This window comes from Gopherus evgoodei, chromosome 2 (assembly GCF_007399415.2).
Source record: "Gopherus evgoodei ecotype Sinaloan lineage chromosome 2, rGopEvg1_v1.p, whole genome shotgun sequence".
NCBI classification, from domain to species: Eukaryota; Metazoa; Chordata; order Testudines; family Testudinidae; genus Gopherus; species Gopherus evgoodei.
This window is the reverse complement of record NC_044323.1, coordinates 123403863-123425024: the sequence shown is the minus strand read 5'-3', so window position 1 is coordinate 123425024 and position 21162 is coordinate 123403863. Positions and strand designations below refer to the sequence as shown.

The 21162-nt window shown below is 38.1% G+C and overlaps 1 long non-coding RNA gene across 1 annotated transcript in view; it reads left to right on the top strand.

Moving 5' to 3' along the window:
* LOC115646129 overlaps nt 1-21162 on the top strand; it is a 1027118-nt gene that overhangs the window by 248990 nt on the left and 756966 nt on the right. The gene's annotated exons all lie outside the window — the stretch shown is intronic.

Genomic DNA, 21162 nt, shown 5'->3' with positions numbered 1-21162 from the left:
CGAGGGGCCCGCCCCTTCTCCTTCTCCAGCTCCCCCCGCAGACGGAGGGAGGGAAGCAGGCTTGGTAATACGTTACAACCACCCTCTGTCTGACAGCGAGCACACTGCTGAAGCCAAAGGATGATACTACTGCTCAGTTTCTCCCTGCTCAGAGCCACAAACACGCTTGCACACACTCCATTGTAATAGGTACCTAAGCTATGCACACACCTTCGGTCTTATATATTATCACAGACTTGCGCACAGGGCTTGTTAGTATATCGTGGGAGAGCACAAGTACAAGTGCACAAGTATTGCCCTGTGTATGGTGAAAAGGCGGGAAGTACACGCATGAATAGACTGAGAAAGCTATACGAATGTCCGTGTATGGCAACAATAGGTTTCTACTTTGATAGCAGTTTTTCACAAGCAGCCAAGCTAAGCTAAATGTTCACATTAAACCCTCCAAGGAAGACTCTTTCAATTTCCATTCTACTTGCTCTGGTTTTGGCTGCATGAGGGAGAGGCCCAGGTGGCCCTGTGCAGGGGTACAACCCCTCTCTTCGCAGTTCCGAGAGGAAGCCTATCAGAACAAACATTCAGGGTATAATTAACTTCACAAAGAATATAATTTCTGTCCACCACAAACATTGGCAGTTCTACAGTATACGAGAAAGGAGAGGTTGAGTTGAAGGTATTGGTCTACATTTTCTCAGGCTGACTGGTCTTGAGAGACTTGAGAAGTCTATGGTTAATTGTACACACAATCCTTTGGATCTGGAATTGAACTCTGTTATTATTGTACTATAACTGAGATACAATTCGTTTCTCCTCTCCCCCTTACCTTTCTAAATCCGTATCTTCCCATAAAAACACACCTCATCTACCAAAGGTGTATTGCACTGTATTCAACCCACCTAAATATGGATTTCTCTACCAGTCCGCAGCATATCCGTTTATTACTTGCTGTATCTCTTGCTTGCATGTACTGTTGGCCCCATGTGTGTGTTCTGAGCTACTCACGCTTACTCACTCGCAATCCATCAGTGAGAGTTTTACTTAAAGAATACAGGATCAGGCCTTGAAGTATTAATCTAAACTGTGAAATAGTAATTGTTGAAAGTAACCAAATTGTAATGAAATAGTTGTCACCAACAGGCAAAACATTAAAGCCTGAAATAAATTTCTACACTGGGTCCTGTACACATTAAGCCATGTATTTTGTCCTCGCTGCACTTATGAATGAGCATTTGTCTTTTATTTAATCCATATAGTAGTTTAAAAAGTACAATCAGCGTTAAAGTTGAATTCTTTACAAAATACCCCATATCATTACAGTGGATGGGGGAAATACATCAAACTAAAGTACACTGGGGAATCTATTAGAAACTGACAGGAAGGAAAGATCGCAATAACTGAAGAATTATAGGTTATCGGCCGCCTATTGTTAATCAATTAAACATGCTGCTAATAAAATAATACACTTTGAGATGCTGATTTAATAATCTTTCTAATACAGGCTCAGTGTGCTCTCCGGGAAACTTGAAGTATTAGAACTACATAGCCAAAGTATATGGATGTGTGTATGTTTTAAGCAACCTATGCTTGTTTATGTTTTTCTTTCCCTGTAGAAACCCCTCCATCTCCGCGCCAATTTTCACCTCTGCATCCAGAAGAGATCTGGCCACCCGACATAGGGAATTAATTCCCGCGGCCTATAGGAGATGCAATCCTTAAAAAGGAAGGTGAGGGGGAGGAAGTTAACACCAACAGGTATTTCTTATCATTAAATCTAGAGTTTCCATTTCGTGTTAAGAAAGTGATAAACAACCGGTAAACTCAATGCAAACAGATTACAGAAACGATGCTTGCTTTCCTACTTGATGATTAATACACATGTATTAAATAACAGTGGAAACTGTAAAAGCAAGCGCTTTATATAACATGCATTCATATTTCAAGTTATGTGGCATAATCGATATCAGGCGATTACATCTGAATATTAAAAGTAGGTGTTCGCAGAGCGACTTTTTAAGCATATGCATTTGTTGCTTTGCTTTAGCGCTGCAGCAGCTGGAGATTTGAGAATGAACCTTAATTATAATATTATAAAGTCATACATGAACCTCTATAAGTCAACTTGCATGCATTGCAAAATAAAGAATACCTGTGCATTTTTATTTTGTAAGATGACTCTGTTCTTTCCAACAGGGGTGAAGTAAGTAAGTATTTAAGCGAGCTGATTGCTTTTAATTCATTCTCTTTAATAATTAGTGGTACAATTCAGATTGGGAATTCAATGGCCGTTGTGTTGACATTATAACAGGGGATTAATGCTATTAACTGGGTGTTACAGTTATGACCTGGAAAGAGTGCTTAAACAAATACTGTGCTCCCAGGAGGAATTATGTAATTCCATTCAGAGTATACACATACATAAAAACAAATAGGCGAGCGCACACACAGACGCACACACATCCTGGATATATAGGTATGTATGTAGAAAATGTAGATGTTGCTTTTGTCTGCAATTGCATTTCTTGCCTTCCTTGGTGCAAAATCTTTTTTATGATTTCTTTCGGAAGACTGTAAATCAATAGCACACTCCCCAACAAATACAAAGAGCAATAGATTAAATTTGCAATATTTTCATTGTGCATTCCAAAACACTGTTTTATATATAAATGAATAATAATTTTGCAATTAGAGATTAATGTGATATAGTATAATCATTTCAAAAGACGTTCATGCTTCGGTTTGATTTGCATATTTTTGTATAGCTTCAGAAAGGCATGTTCTCACCCACTTCAAGAAGTATGCATTTACTTACAATAAACACTACTCATTTGACTTGGAATATAGAGATCAAACTGCTATCGAGGTCATTGAAATATAATTTGTGATTAAAATCTGAAGTTTTGTGTCAATAATTGCTTTTGATCAGTGTTTGCGGATTATATCTAAATTTTACCAATTTATGCTTTTTGATCTGAATATTTTTACCATAGATATCTTTTAATCTACTGTGCTCCTTAACTGAAATCTATTTTTCCTGTTATTAATAAAAACCGTCCAACTTACACTATTAAACAGTGTAACAGTACTACATGCACTTTTTATTGGAAATAACTGTAACAAATTAAAACAGAGACTTGAAGACTTACACACTGCATATTTATTTGGATATCTATTCATTATCTCATCGTTCGTACCCCTAGAGTTTAAGCAACACTCGCATTTGACTTTTTAAATGTAAAGTTTACTTCGGTTATAGTTAATGAGCTGCTAACAAAGATTAATGCTTTTCAGGTATTTTTGATACCTGAGAGACAGATTTTATGGTTTGTCATTTTTAGATGCTAACTACGGCTCCTTGCACTCATATGAAGTTTTAAGGCGATCAGAAATGAAAGCCAGGACTGTGGGAATGGTGTCCTTCCTAATGTAATGTAAACACAATATATTTGTTCTGTGTAATAACTGACTATGTGTGTTTATGCATGGACTTGTGTGTTTGGTGGGTATTTACATAGGGCCCAATCCTTTAGTCTTTACTCAGGGTAAAAATCCCATAGGCGTGAAGGAGAGATTTGCTTGACTAAGGACTGCACGATCTGCCCAAAATATACGAACACATATGCGATACAGATAATAGCATATTTGTTATTTACTCAGCCATCATAGTACTGGTCACAGTAACTTTTAAATGGGGCTAAATAGAATCTAGTGGGAGTTTGGGATGCATCATAATGCCTAGCAGAAACGGCTTCCTGTGACATAACAATACAATGGACCGAGAATGTTTCTCCTTTCTTTTATGGAATGTGGGGACGCTATCCTCTCCCTCAGATAAAGTAAAAGAATTGACTATTGTGTGTTAAAATACCAACAACACATTCATACTGTGTAAACGATGTTGTTCAGTTTGCTAATAAAACAAGCAGGGTTAACGACGCTGTTCTGAACAAGATGCGTTAGGAGAACAATGCAGATAATGAAACCCGATAGGCTGAGCTGAAGGAGTCACTTTGTCGGATCTGCTTTTAGGATTAAAAGGAAGAACTGAGAAAAGAGAGGACGCGGGGACAGAAAAAGAAGGAACTTTTTCCCATCTCCAGGATAAAATCTTTAGTTCAGGCTGAGTATGGGAGGGGGCGCTGTGGCAATGGATTATCCCCAGTGCTCCAAAACTCTCACAGCATAATTGTTTATGTAAGGTTCTTCTTCCCTTGGGTTTCTTTTCATATTTTAGTCATTACTTTTATTAACAATTTTATCTAATTGTCGCCCCATGCTACATTCATTAAAAGGAGAAGTATTTGATGAGTTAGATTCTCTCCACTTCTGGTCTAAGCTTTACTTGTCTTCCTTTCTTTTCAGTTCGGTAAGAATGGATATAATAATTAGAATGTTTCAATATACACTGAAAGAATAACATATTCTACTTAGTTTTATATCTGGGATAAGTGCTGTGAATTTGACCGACTTTCTGAAAATATTTTTTATTTCTAAAAAGGAAAAACAATATATATATATATATATACACAGTGCTGTATTTCCGTGCAGGGTCTTGTAATTTTAAAAGCTAAATGAAAAATTTTGTTCTTATAAAAACTCATATTTATTTAAACTGAGAAAGGATTTTTCTTTCCCATTTTTGGACATTATTTGTTGTGCGTTGTTCTATAAGTAATGCAGATCTTTAAAAAGCAGAAGCGATATTTAGAAAATTGAAACAGTTTCACTTCAACCCCCACAATTTTATTAAATGTCTTAGAAATTTCTGCTTAGTGCAAAATACGCAGTTTTCTGCGTAAGGGGACATAAGAAAAAGAGATGCATTCAAAACGCTTCATTGAACCTCGTGTTTTCACCTGGAAGCAAGACAACATTATTTAGAGAGAGAGAACAAGTGTTCAAGCCACAGGTAGGATATTTCATTTTCATTTAAAAAGTAAATCAGTTCAATATGTTTTACAAAGTGCTTTTTTGACTCTCAGTAAATTTTCAAAGAATATCTTCAGTGGAGATGCAGTCAGTGTATCACTCATTTTGGCCATATCCCGAATTTTCTCCTGTACCATGCATATGTTTATCCACCAGATACCTCATAAAGAATGACAACATTCTTGCTTTTTTGTAATCAAATATAATACCTATTTTTACTTCGGTGTTTGCAGAAGATTGCGGCGTGTATTAACGTGCTTGCAAGGTGCATTGCAGTTCTTGAGTTATATAAAAAACTGCACCGGATGAACTGCTTCCCTTAGCGTCTTGTCTTGGAAATATCTTGGACGTGTCTGCAATTGCTTTATTTATGGAAAAGTTAAAAAAAAACTCTCGAAATAACTGCCATATTAAACATGGCAGGTAAGGAAGGAGCAGTCTTTCTTTAAAGAAAGTTCGGGTTTGCAGTTGCTGCAGGGGAAATTAGTCTGTGTAAGAGTAAGCCCTTACCACCGCTTGTGACCATTACTCTGCAGCTGAAGGAAGAGGTTTTCTCCCATCCCCGCTCTCCACAGCCTCTGGAGCCAGTCAGTCATCCTTGCCTCTGGATTTTGTACTCAGCCAACATTTATTGAAAAGATCGCTTCAGAGTTACTGTGAGATCTAATCCCTTCAGCGCCTGGTAAACTTTTAAAGTAGTTGATAGAGTAAAGGAAAAGTGGACACTTTAATTGAAATGGACAGAGCTGTTTTATGTTAAGGACTCTCAGAGAATTCTTCTATCACAGGAGCTGACAATGACTACAGTGTTAATTACACTTAACTGGTCTGGTGTTTTCCGGGAATATTTCTAGGTAGACTCCTTGGAATGCTTTAGCTAATGTGTTTGCATAGAAACACAGTTCCTCTAATAGTTCTTCCCCGGAGCTATGCAGGGCATGTGGAAAGAGACGAAATTCGTGTCAGATTAAAAGTGCTTCTTCCTGTAATTTCCATCATCTGTTTTATCATGGCTTTTAACACTAGAAAGCACCTGTTCACCTGGGATGTGCATTTCTCTCTTTAATTAATATATGGAATATATATGTCTCTGTAAAAGCAGCAAAGAATCCTATGGCACCTTGAAGACTAACAGAGGTTTTGGAGCATGAGCTTTCGTAGGTGAATACCTACTTCCTCAGAGAGAAAATTAACCTTTCGTAGGTATTCACCTACGAAAGCTCATGCTCCAAAACCTCTGTTAGTCTACAAGGTGCCATAGGATTCTTTGCTGCTTTTACAGATCCAGACTAACACGGCTACCCCGCTGATATATGTCTCTGTGCGCATGTATTCCCATATAGCTATCAACATACATTCCCCGACAAATAAAACAAAACAAAAACTGTTAAAATGCATTTACAGCTTTAGAGTATATATCAGTAATGTATGGGTAAAAATACATAAATAAAATTACAGAGATGTTGTAATTATCCCAGTGTCATAAATGGATAGTTAAGAGTTAATAGAACAGAAGTACTTCATGTCTCTTTTGCCTGTAAAGGGTTAACAAGATCAGTAAGCCTGGCTGTCACCTGACCAGAGGACCAATCAGGGGACAGGATACTTTCAAATCTTGAGGGAGGGAAGTTTTTGTGTGTGCTGTTAGTTTTGGTGGCTGTTCACTCTGGGGGCTCAGAGGGACCAGACGAGCAACCAGGTTTCTCTCCAATCTCTCTGATACAGGCTCTTATAAGTTCAGAATAGTAAGTACTAGGTAGATATGGCGAGTTAGGTTATGTTTGTTTTCTTTATTTGCAAATATGTCTTTGCCTGGGAGGAGTTCAAATGTGTATTTTGCTGAAAGGATTTTAATTTGTACTAGTATACTTAGGCTAGGAGGGTATTCCCAGTGTCTATAGCTGAAAGACCCTGTACCTATTCCATTTTAAATTTACAAAGATAATTTTTACTGTTTTTTATTTCTTTAATTAAAAGCTTTTCTTGTCTAAGAGCCTGATTGTTTTTTTATTCTGGTGAGACCCCAGGGGACTGGGTCTGGATTCACCAAGGAATTGGTGGGGAGAAAGGAGGGAAGGGGGAGATAAAGGTTTTCTCTCTATGTTAGGATTACTTTCTCTCTCACGGTGAGTCTGGGAGGGGGAGAGAGAAGGAGGGGGGAAGGTGAATATTCCTCTCTGTTTAAGATTCAAGGAGTTTGAATCACAGTGATCTTCCAGGGTAACCCAGGGAGGGGAAGCCTGGGAGAGGCAACGGAGGGGGAAAGGGTTTACTTTCCTTGTGGTAAGATCCAGAGGGACTGGGTCTTGGGGGTCCCCGGGCAAGGTTTTTGGGGGACCAGAGTGTACCAGGCACTGGAATTCCTGGTTGGTGGCAGCGCTACAAGTACTAAGCTGGTAATTGAGCTTAGAGGAATTCATGCTGGTACCCCATCTTTTGGACGCTAAAGTTCAGAGTGGGGAATTATGCCATGACACCCAGAAATAAGTATTATAACCCCAGAAAATGTATGCCCTGAGTGATGCCATGAGGGTAATAGAAAAATTAAACTATCTGTAAAAATGAGTTTAATGAAATCTGTGTCCATAAAAACTAAAATGGCTTAATAATAATGGTGTGATTATGTAATAATGTGTCACTAAAGGACACAGTTAAGGTTGTTTTGGTGGCTTTACAGTTCTTTTCTCATAACTTAATATATTTCAATTTCTTTTAAGTTTAAGTTTAACTTTTAATTTCTTGGGTTTGTAATTCTTGGTATTGGGATAATTACAACAGTCTTGGGTTTTATTTATTTATTTATTTATTTATTTATTTAATTTGCTTTCAGGTTACTGATATATAGTCTCAAACTTATTATTTTTTTGTTTCGTGATTTAATTGTATTTTAATTAACATTTTCATGCATAAACACACACACAAAAGAAACCCAATGAAAATGTTTCTCTGTGGCAGATCTAATGAGTTGGAGATATGTAGTATAAACTGTAAGTCATTAAAAATGAAACAAACAAACAAAGAGATTTAACTTTCAAGGCCACATTTATTGGTGTGCTTTAACTGCTTCACCCTGCTCTGGAACAAGACAGAATAGCCAGAACAGACTGGCCAGTGAAGCCAAGTTTACAGCTGCTTTGCATCACTGGAGCAATACAAAGGTGTCAGAGCATACTGGTGTATCTAGTCCTTAATTTATCAGCATATAGCCACAGAATTGTTAAGACAGTGTCAGTTGGAGCAAATACAGTGGCAGCTGGCAGCCAAATAACTTACCAATGAGAAACTTAGACATATATGCAGTCCCCCTCATGCCACAGATTCGTTTCAGCCAACAGAATTGCAGTATGCAAATCAGCTGAAGAGAAGGGTGTTGATTGACTGAGCTCCCTCTGATGTCAAGATGCTTCCACTTAAGAATGACCTGAACTATTGACCTGGTTCTATTTGCCTATACTCATAATCATTAGCTACAGTAATCATTAATAATTTAATTTCCTCAGACATAGTTGAAATCCTATGTATAAACTAAGTTTTAACCATACGGGAAGTTCGGAGAGTCTGTACTGCTTCATCATTAAATAAAAATCTGATAGTGTTTAATTTCATAAAGGATGCATTTTTATTTAATTTTAGCGCATTAATTAATTAACAGATTGTCATAAATTCTCAGAAAATCCATTCTCTAGTCCTACACTCAAAGTGTGAGTGGTGAAAGTTTGGGGAGGATACACTATATTCTTACCAAAAGAAGTTGAATTCCTGCTTTAAGTGCAAAACTTAATTTAGCTTTAACGATAGGGTCACACATGACTAATAGTTCTATAATATGTATTTATCGGGAAACTGTTGAATCATTGATGTTCCCAGAGTGCTTGGGGTCTTGATTCTTTCTCCCATCCTTTAAAACATCCATATGAAGCCACTGGGGGGATTTTTGAGATGGCATGGTGTCAAACACCAGAAATATGCAGACAATACCAAGTTCTGCTTCTTCTTTACCTTTTAAACAGATAGCACCAATTCCTAACTAATCCAATTTTGTCTGAGATCAGCACCTATATGAAAGAAAATTAGCTGAAGTGAATCCAGGCAAGATGGAGATGATGTTAGTGAGAAGAGAGAAACTCTGGAGAGCTATCGACCTCCACCACATCACACTGTGAGAAGTCCACAGTCTTGGATCCTATTTCATTCCTCATTGCCTGTGGATGCTGAAAACAAAAGCAAAACTCCCTCCTCCCTTCTTCCAGCTGAGATTGGCTTGAAGGCTGTGGTTTGATCTGCCAGATTGTGAAATGGTTACATGGCCATCCCAACCCACCCATCATGGTGATGGAAAATGGACATGCAGCCCTAGCAACGAGTGAAGAGGAATCACCACCAGAGGAGGAGGAGAAGCCATGTACCCCCAAGGCTGGGAGGATCACAGCCACCACTCTCAGGAAGAAACGCAGGATATTGGTGGTTTGTGACTCGCTTCTGAGGGGGACAGAGGCACCCATCTGTTGCCCTGACATGGCATCCTGGGAGGTATGCTGCCTGCCATGGGCCCATTATGGAGGGATTGTCGAGGCCCTCTGACTACTACCCCATGCTACTCATCCATGTGGGCACGAATGATACTGCGAGGTATGACCCTCAGAAGATCAGAAGTGACTACAGGGTCTGGGAATAAGGGTGAAGGAGTTGGGAGTGCAGATGGTGTTTTCTTTGATCCTTCCAGTCAAGGGTAGAGGCCCAGGCAGAGACAGATGCATCCTGGAGGTGAATGCCTGACTGCAAAGATGGTGTCTCCAGGAGGTCTTCGGCTTCCTTGATCATGGGATGCTATTCCAGGAAGAAGCACTGGTAACCAGAAATAGGGTCTACCTATCAAGGAAAGGGAATAGCATATTTGGTACAGACTGGCTAATCTAGTGAGGAGGGCTTTCAACTAGATTCGAAGGGGGCAGGTGACCAAAGCCCACAGACAACTTAAGAACATGGAGACCTGGGAGAAGGTTTGAAATTTGGGGGGAGCATCGGCTGTTATAGCAGGGATAAAGGCGAGACAAGACAGAACTGGGGGTGGGTTGGAATCAAAGCAGTATCTTAAATGTCTTCATACTAATGTAAAAGGTATGGGGACTAAGCAGGAAGAACTTAAAATGCTAGTAAATAAACACAACTATGACATAGTTGGCATCACAGAGACCTGGTGGGATAATATGCATGACTGGTATATTGGTATAGAAGGGTACAGCTTGCTCAGAAAGGACCAGCAGGGAAAAAAGGGAGGAGATGTTGCCTTATATGTTAAAAATGTATGCACTTGGGCTGAGATTGAAATGGAAATAGGACGCAGACTTGTTAAAAGTATCTGGGTAGGTATAAAAGGGGTAAAAAAACAAGGGTGATGTCATGGTAGGGGACTACTACAGACCACCTAACCAGGAAGAAGAGGTGGATGAGGCTTTTTTTAAACAGCTAACAAACTCATCCAAAGCACAGGATTTGGTGGTGATGGGGGACTTCAACTACCCAGACATCTGATTGGAAAATAACACAGCAGGGTACAGATTATCCAACAGGTCTTGGAATGTATTGGAGACATTTTTTTATTTCAAAAGGTGGAGAAAGCTACTAGGGGGAGACTGTTCTAGATTTGATTTTGACAGATAGAGAGGAACTGCCTGATAATTTGAAAGTGTAAGGCAGCTTGGGTGAAAGTGATCATGAAATGGTAGAGTTCATGATTCTAAGGAATGGTAGGAGGGAGAACAGCACAATAAAGACAATGGATTTCAAGAAAGCAGAGTTTAGCAAACTCAGGGAGTTGGTAGGTAAGATCCCCTGGGAAGCAAGTTTAAGGGGAAAAACAATAGAAAACACTTGGTAGTTTTTCAAAGAGACATTATTAAGGGCACAAGAGGAAACTTCCCCACTGCACAGGAAAGATAGGAGGTATGTGAAGAGACCACCCTGGCTTAACCAGGAAATTCTCAATGATCTAAAAATCAAAAAATAGTTCTACAGAAAGTGGAAACTAGGTCAAATTACAAAGGATGAATATAAACAAATAACACAAGTAAGTAGGGACAAAATTAGAACGGCCGAGGCACAAAATGAGATCAAACTAGCCAGAGACATAAACAGTAACAAGAAAACATCCTACAAATACATTAGAAGCAAGAGGAAGACCATGGACATGATAGGACTGTTACTCAATGATGGGGGGAAAATAATAACAGAAAATGTGGAAATGGCAGAGGTGCTTAATGACTTCTTTGTTTTGGTTTTCACTAAGAATATTGGTGGTGATTGGATGTCTAACATAGTGAAAATGCAGTAGGATCACAAGAGGCTAAAATAGGGAAAGAACAAGTTAAAAATTACTTGGACAAATGAGATGTCTTCAAGTCCCCAGGGCCTGATGAAAGGCATCCTAGAATACTCAAGGAGTTGACTGATGAGATATCTGAGCCATTAGCGATTATCTTTAAGAAGTAACGGAATTTGGGAGAGATTTGAAAAGACTGGAAAAGGGCAAATATAGTGCCCATATGTAAAAAGGTAAATAAGGATGCTCCAGGGAATTACAGACCAGTCAGCTTAACTTCTGTACCCGAAAAGATAATGGAACAAATATTTAAGCAATCAATTTGCAAACTTCTAGAAGATAATAAGGTGATAAGTAACAGTCAGCATAGATTTGTCAAAAGCAAATCATTTCAAACCAACCTGATAGCTTTCTTTGACAGAGTGGCTAGCCTTGTGAATAGGGAGGAAGTAGTAGATGTGGAATATCTTGGCTTTACTAAAGCTTTTGATACTATCTCACATGACCTTCTCATAAACAAACTAGGGAAATGCAACCTAGATGGAGCTACTATAAGGTGGGGTGCATAACTAGTTGGAAAATCGTTTCCAGAGAGTAGTTATCAGTGGTTTACAGTCATGGTGGAAGGACATAATGAGTGGGGTCCCGCAGGGATCAGTTCTGGGTCTGGTTCTGTTTAATATCTTCATCAATGATTTAGATAATGGCTTACAGAGTACTCTTATAAAGTTTGTGGATGATAGGAAGCTGGGAGGGGTAGCAAGTGCTTTGGAGAATAGGATTAAAATTCAAAATTATTTGAACAAACTGGTGAAATGGTCTGAAGTGAATAGAATGAAATTCAATAAGGACAAATGCAAAGTACTCCATTTAGGAAGGAACAATCAGTTGTACACATACATAATGAGAATTGACTGACTAGGAGTACTGTGGAAAGGGATTTGGGGGTTATAGTGGACCACAAGCTAAATTTGAATCAACAGTGTCATGCTGTTGCAAAAAAAGTGAACATCATTCTGGGATGTATTAGCAGGAGTGTTGTAAGCAAAAGACGAGAAGTAATTCTTCTGCTCTACTCCAATCTGATTAGGCCTCAACTGGAGTATTGTGTCCAGTTCTGATGTCACATTTCAGGAAAGATGTGAACAAATTGGAGAGAGTCCAGAGAAAAGCAACAAAAATGATTAAACGTCTAGAAAACATGACCTATGAGGGAAGATTGAAAATCTTGTGTAAGTTTAGTCTGGAAAAGAGAAGACTGAGAGGGGACATGATAACAGTTTTCAAGTATGTAAAAGGTTGTTACAAGGAGGTGGAAGAAAAATGTTTCTTCTTAACCTCTGAGGATAGGACAAGAAGCAATGGGCTTAAATTGCAGAAAGGGAGGTTTAGGTTGGCTATTAGGAAAAAATTCCTAATACGGATGTCAAGCAATTAAAAAAATTAATCACAATTAATTGCACTGTTAAACAATAATAGAATACCATATATTTAAATATTTTTGGATGTTTTCTACATTCTCAAATAAATTTATTCAATTGCAACACAGAATACAAAGTGTACATTGCTCTCTTTATTTTTATTACAAATATTTGCACTGTAAAAAACAAAATAAATAGTATATTTCAATTCACCTAATACAAGTACTGTAGTGCAATCTCTTTATAATGAAAGCTGAATTTACAAATTTAGAATTATACACAAAAAATAACTGCATTCAAAAATACAACAATGTAAACCTTTAAAACCTACAAGTCCACTCAGTTCTACTTCAGCCAATCACTCACACAACAAAGTTTGGTTATAATTTGCAGGAGATTATGCTGCCCACGTCTTGTTTACAATGTTATCTGAAAGTGAGAACAGGCGTTCACATGACACTGTTGTAGCTGGCATCGCAAGATATATACATGCCACATGTGCTAAAGATTCAAATGTCCCTTCATGCATCAGCTGCAATTCCAGGGGACATGCACCCATGCTGCTGATGGATTCTACTGAATAACAATCCAAAGCAGTGCGGACTGACGCATGTTTATTTTCATCATCTGAGTCAGATGCCACCAGCAGAAGGTTGATTTTCTTTTTTGGTGGTTCGGGTTCTGTAGTTTCAGCATCAGAGTGTTGTTTTTCTAAGACATCTAAAAGCATGCTCCATACCTCATCCCTCTCAGATTTTGGAAGGCCCTTAAGATTCTTAAACCTTGGGTCGAGTGCTGTATCTATCCTTAGAAATCTCACATCGGAACCTTCTTTGAGTTTTGTCAAATCTGCTGTGAAAGTGTTCTTAAAATGAAAGCTGCTGGGTCATCATCTGAGACTGCTATAATTTGAAATGTATGGCAGAATGTGGGTAAAATAGAACAGGAGACATACAATTCTCCCCCCCTAAGGAGTTCAGTCACAAATTTAATTAACACATTATTTTTTAATGAGCATTGTCAGCATGGATGCATGTCCTCTGGAATGATGGCCAAAGGATGAAGGGGAATATGAATGTTTAGCATATTTGGCACGTAAATATCTTGCAATTCTGGCTAAAAAAGTGCCATGCAAATGCTTGTTCTCACTTTCAGGTGACATTGCAAATAAGAAGCAGTCAGCAGTATTCCCTGTAAATGTAAACAAACTCATTTGTGTTAGCAATTGGCTGAACAAGAAGTAGGACTGAGTGGACTTGTAGGCTCTAAAGTTTTATATTGTTTTGTTTTTGAGTGCAGTTGTATAACAAACAAAAAATCTACAATTGTAAATTACACTTTCACGATAAAGACTTTGTTGTACAGTATTTGTATGAAGTGAAGTAAAAAAACTATTTCTTTTGTTTATCATTTTAAAAATGCAAATATTTGTAATAATAATAATATAAAGTGAGCACTGAACACTTTGTATTCTGTGTTGTAATAGAAATGAATATATTTGAGAATGTAAAAAATCCTTAAATATTTAATAAATTTCAATTGGCATTCTTTTGTTTAGTAGTGTGATTAATTGTGATTCATTTCTAATTGCAGTTAATTTTTTTGAGTTAATCACATGAATTAACTGTGATTAATCAACAGCTCTACTTCCCAACTGTCAGGGTGGGTAAGCACTGGAATAAATTGGATAGGGAGGTTGTGGAATCTCAGACACTGGAGATTTGTAAGAGCAGGTTAGACAAACACCGGTTAGCAATGGTCTAGATAATTAGTCCTGCCATGAGTGCAGGGTACTTGGAGTAGATGACCTCTTGAGGTTCCTTCCAGTTTTATGATACTAGACTTATAGACTCATAGACTTTAAGGTCAGAAGGGACCATTATGATCATCTAGTCTGACCTCCTGCGCAATGCAGGCCACAGAATCTCACCCACCCACTCCTGTATCAAATCTGTGTCTGAGCCACTGAAGTCCTCAAATCATGGCTTAAAGACTTCAAGATGCAGAGAACCTTCCAGCAAGTGACCCATGCCCTACGCTGCAGAGGAAGGCAACCCCCCCGCCAGGGTTTCTGCCAATCTGCCCTGGAGGAAAATTTCTTCTCGATCCCAAATATGGCGATCAGCTAAACCCTGAGCATGTGGGCAAGACTCACCAGCCAGACACCCAGGAAAGAATTATCTGTAGTAACTCAGATCCCATCCCATCTAACATCCCATCATAAACCATTGGGCATATTTACCTGCTAATAATCAAAGATCAATTAATTGCCAAAATTAGGCTATCCCATCATACCATCCCCTCTATAACTTATCAAGCTTAGTCTTGAAGTAAGATATGTCTTTTGCCCCCACTACTCCTCTTGGCAGGCCGTTCCAGAACTTCACTCCTCTAATGGTTAGAAACCTTTGTCTAATTTCAAGTCTAAACTTCCTAGTGTCCAGTTTATATCCATTTGTTCTTGTGTTCACATTGGTACTAAGCTTAAATAATTCTTCTCCCTCCCTGATATTTATTCCTCTGATATATTTATAGAGAGCAATCATATCTCCCCTCAGCCTTCTTTTGATTAGGCTAAACAAGCCAAGCTCTTTGAGTCTCCTTTCATATTACTCGGATCATCCCAGTAGCCCTTCTCTGTACCTGTTCCAGTTTGAATTCATCCTTCTTAAACATGGGAGACCAGAACTGCACACAGTATTCCAGATGAGGTCTTACCAGTGCCTTGTATAATGGTACTAACACCTCCTTATCTCTACTTAAAATACCTCGCCTGATGCATCCCAAGACTGCATTAGCTTTTTTCGTGGCCATGTCACATTGGCAGCTCATAGTCATCCTGTGATCAACCAATACTCTGAGGTCCTTCTCCTCCTCTGTTACTTCCAACTGATGCCTCCCGAGTTTATAACAATAGTTCTTGTTATTAATCCCTAAGTGCATGACCTTGCACTTTTCACTATTATATTTCATCCTATTACTATTACTCCAGATCTTCCTGTTTGATATCCCGGTCCTTCTCTGTATTGGCAATACCTCCCAGCTTTGTGTCATCCGCAAACTTTATTAGCACATTCCCACTTTTTGTGCCAAAGTCAGTCATAAAAAGATAAAATAAGATGGGTCCCAAAACCGATCCCTGAGGAACTCCACTAGTTACCTCCTTCCAGTCTGACAATTCATCTTTCAGTACAATCCGCTGTAGTCTCTCCTTTAACCAGTTCCTTATCCATCTTTCAATTTTAATATTGATACCCATCTTTTCCAATTTAGCTAATAATTCCCTGTGTGGAACTGTATCAAATGCCTTACTGAAACCAAGGTAAATTAGATCCACTGCATTTCCTTTGTCTAAAAAATCTGTTACCTTCTCAAAGAAGGAGAGCAAGTTGGTTTGACCTGATCTACCTTTTGTGAAACCATGTTGTATTTTGTCCCAATTACCATTGACCTCGATGTCCTTGACTACTTTTTCCTTCAACATTTTTTCCAAGACCTTGCATACTACAGATATCAAACTGGCAGGCCTGTAGTTGCCTGGATCACTTTTTTTCTCTTTTCTTAAAGATTATGATTCTATGATCCATCTTTTGTGACCTCCAAGTTGGATTATTATAATTTACCTAGATATAAGCAAAGAAAATGTTAGGAACTTAATTTAACAAACCATCTCTCTTGATAACCATGTTATTTCTATATAGTAAAACAATAAGATACTAAATATTATCAAATATTCCTTCCTTGTGATTTTGGTGAGATAATTTGTAAAAAATATTGTTACTTTTATTTCTTTATGCACACTTCAAAATAAAACAAAACAAAACAACAATCATTAGCAATGCTCTTGGAAACACGTGTATCATATTTTTATACACACAAATGCATGCACATACCCAGAATGATTTAGCCACCTAAGCACTTTTGAAAATTTTAACCACTGAAAAATATGTCCACAAAACCTAAGACCTTTTTAAACAGACCCACAAATGATGAGACTATAGTATTCTACCAGTTAAATTGACAGTCATTGGTGGAGAACAAAAGTACTAATTTTATCATGATAAGATCAAAAAAGTATGGATTATAAATAGAACCCATCTCCTGTGAAAATGTTCTCCTCTGGGAGCAAATGATAGAAACATTTATTAACTTGGATTTAATATACTGTTTTCTTTGTTTTGCTCTGACCTGATTAGTGAAGTTTTACCTGTTCCCACTCTTAATTGGGACATATTGATTTTTGTTTATAGAATTTGTCTTAGTGATAGTTAATCTGTTGACACTGAAAATTAACTTGTGGATATGCCTGATTCTATCTGTTTTATCCTTTGGTTTTCTTCCTTTCCCACTCAAGTTGTTCATGTACTGTATACAAGATGCTTCTTGTTAAAAAGGCCACCCAGTTCTTGGTATTATCACAACTGTGCACTTAGGCCAAAATCCTTTCCGCAGCTTGCAGCCCAAGTAATTCAATTGGTCATTAGGGAGCTTCATGAGAAAAGAGGAAGAAGGATCCTTTTCCCTATTCTTAAGCTCAGAGAGGCTTCAGACAGAGTGAGAGAAGCACTAAGTGAGTGAGAAAAGGGTTGTTTGGACACCATGGAACTTGGAGCTGAGGGGGAATAGACTGGTACATTTGTGATTAGTGAACTAAAGTGAATAAAATCTGGTAAACAAGCAATATTAAGAATGTCCTTTCTAATGTAAAAGTACAGGTAGAAACTAGTTCATCCTACTGACGAGTTACAGAATAAAAAACACAGTTTAACTTTGGAGGTTGGAGGACAGCAACGAAAGAGGCTACTCAGTTTACTGTGCAAGATGTAGCGTGTACTTCTATTCACTTCTTGGCCAAATGGAATATAGATAACACCCAGTGCAAGCAGCTTGTGGCTTTGAGAGATCATGTTTGACATCTTGATACCACAGTTGCTGAACTGGCATAGCTGAAAGAGACATTATGTAAGAAGACAGTATACAGGGACATTGTAAACAGTATGCAGGCCCACTTCAAACTGGCTGCCCCACTCTAAAACTGAGGAAGCTGGTCTCATGATGGGAGAGAAACAAGTTACATGGAGGGGCCAATTCCTTTAGCTGAGACCTGCTTTCTAACAAAGGTAAAAGGCTTGTCTGCACTAGAGACTTGAACCCAGATTTTTAGAGATGTTATGCATTGTTACACTCATCATTGCAAGGCCTAAGGGACCTAGATGGCCAACTAGAATGGAGCAACATTTAAATACCTTTAAAAATCTGGGTCTTGGACCTTGTCTACAACTGGAAATAACATCATTTTAGCAATTAGAAATCAGCAACTGGTTTATCTGAACTCATGCTGACCTTGATTTATATGTAAGTGCAGACTGGAACAAACTATGGCCAGTATTGGTTCAACTAATCATGGTTTACTCCTGCGTTGACTAGGTCTTCATTATTTGTGCATCTGTCTATTTATTGAACTAGCTGAAGCACAAATAATTCAGTTTGTCCACAATAGGCATGACTGAATCATATACCAATTGTCTTAAACCAATTTAGTTCTGAAGCCTATCCCCACTGAAGGTGATGTGAAGAGTGGAGTTACAAGCCCTGTTTCCCATCTGCCTATGCCTCCTATAGTTTGCTGGCTGACAGTTCCCTCTTTGTCTCCCTCTGCCAAGCCCTTTCCATATATGATCCCCCTTGACCATTCCTACTTTGTAAATACTATCTGGGCTTACAGTAATGCTTGCTCCCACTCACATAGTTTGACTTGTTTATCCTAAAAAAAAAATTGCTTTCTATTAATTCATTAAGGGGCGGTAACTGCAAAAAGGAGAAGAGCTATTTAAGCTAAAGGACAAAATGGATATAAACTGATCATGAATAAATTTAAGTACCCGATTGGAAGAAAGTTTCTAACCATCAGAGGAGGGAGGTTCCGGACCAGCCTTCCATTAGAAGCAGTGAGATAAAACAACCTAAACTAGTTTTAAGATAGAGTTTGAAAATGTTATCAATAAGATTATATGATGTGGTTGCCCGCAATATCTAAGGCCTGGACTCCATGACCCAAGAGGTCCCTCCCAGGCCTATGTTGTATGTTCATATGCAAAGAATCAAAATTAAAATCAGCTCCTATACCAGAAAACAAGTGTGTAGTAAATGTTGCAGCTATGTGTAATGATCTTGGGAAATACAAACCTTACTTCAGTACCAGGTAAATTGTCAGAACTGATAATTAAAAATAGAATTATAAAATACCATTTTGAACATACCACGATAGAGACAAGCCAATGCAACTTCTATTAAGGAAAACTGTGCTTCTTTAAGATATTAGAATTCTTAGAATTCTTTGAGTATGATAACAAAAGAGTGGGTAAAAGAGAATTGGTTGCCATAATTTATTTGGACCTTTGATAAAGTTGAACACATGAGTCTATTGAAGAAACTCGATTCAGAAAAACTGGGAACACTGCATGTTCTCAGGCAGGATGACCATTGTAGAACAAAGTATTTTGTTTCAGAGTCAGTACTGATTTGTACAATAGTGTAATAATATTGGTAGTGTTATATTTATTTAATTGTTTTTGCATCTGAAAATGTGGGTTGCTTTTCTGAACACTGCTGCACACTGAGCAGCACATGTCCACAGTGATGCTCCAATCATTCCAATCCCTCATCATGCAAGAGCTTTTCAATGACTCAAATAATTCTCAAAACCCTTCTCTGTTTTTGTAAGCATCCATTTAAGTTCACTGGCTAATTAACATTTTGGCCAAAGGAAGCCTTTGTTAAAGATTCAGCATGGTCACCTCTTCGATTAAAGTGTGAGAACTCACAGTAAGCATTCCTGAGACTCCCGAGAGGTCCTTCAGCAAAACTGGCAAGCACCAAATATGATATTCCAAATATTTCTATGGTTAAAAATGAGTAGGCTAAAGCAAAACCAAACCAAGCCGCAAAACCTTTAAAATAAACTTTCTGGTCTTCTTCTTCATCCATCAAAAAGAAATAAAAAAGGGCACAAACCCATGTTTTCAAAATTAGAAAGATTTGTCCCTCTCAAGTAAAACAGAAGAGTGGAAAAATAAGGGCCAATCCAAAATTCACTGAAATTAATGGAAAGCCTCCCATTGACTTCAAAGGGCTTTGGTTCAAACCCAGAGAGAGGGCTCAGTTTATAAGGAGCTGAATGGATAGTTTAATTTATGGAAAATATTTCCTGGGCAGGATATTCTCTCCCCAGTACAGATGAGTCTGACTGTTTATGTACAGAAAATCTTCCCTCTGTTCAATACATCATTTCACTCCTTAAGTGATCTCTGTGACTTTCTGGTGATGCTGGCAGTTATTTCATTTTATTTCTAACTCTTAGACAGGAAACACTCACCATGCCTGTGATACTTTGCGGATTAAAAAATGCTAATCATTTTGATTAAAAGCTTTTAAAGAAGTTCTCTTTTAAAATATCAGATCAGATACACTGCTGGAGCAATCCAGATTATGTCTATTGAAGTCAGTTTATATACCAGTTGAGGATCTGGCATACTATTTTTTATGCAGATCAGCTCCGCCTCAGAAAAGTCTGGCTCCCTAAGCAAGTTACCTGGCAGTAGGAGCAAAAGAATTAAAAGGAAAATGTAAAATAATATTAAGTTACAAACTATGCTTTGTATGTCTGTTTTTGATTTTTATTTTTTGATAGATCTGGGGTTTTGATGGGCTTTTCTGTTTGTGACTAAGTTAAATATTTTGGGCCAAATTCTGATGAAAAGTTCAGTGCACACCTACAAAGATGGAATTTGGCTATATATGTCTGCTTAGAATAGCTGAGGAAACCGTTAACAGTAAAACATAAATTTGACAAATTAAATATTTTCCATTTTTCATCCACCTTACAAGACAGACAATTCATAAATATACTGGTCAAAATTTGTTGGACAAATATTACAATTTTCATTATAGTAATTGAGTATTAATATTTCCATTATTTACCCATCCCTCATGTTTTATAGCAGAGGTCAGAACAGTGGGCCAATTCTGGTTTGAATTTGCACCAATATGCATCAAAATTTGTGGTATATCACACACCAAATAAAATATAGCTAAAGAAGGGAGAAAGTAATAGCAATGATTAGCTGTATCCCAGGTCTAGTTCCCTCAACCCCATGGAGAGGTTGTGCTACAGGATCCCTGAGGTGCTCTCTCAATGAATCATAGAGTGATGTTCTGCAGGGAGTATGGTCCATAAATCTAAACTAGTATGTGGATTGGCCTGACTATAGCCTCATGCACCTCCAACCCATCCAGATTACCTTTGTCCCTTGCAGGAATAATCCACACAGTATCAGCAGGGCTAGGAGGCTGTTTTGGGACATGGCTGGAAGATTCCCAAGACCATTTCCACTACTTGGTGACCAATGGCAACACGACAGCTGAGGCAAGTGTGCTACCACTTCTGGACAGGGTTGCCCAATTAACTTTGTAGGAGACCCATTTCTGCACAGCTGA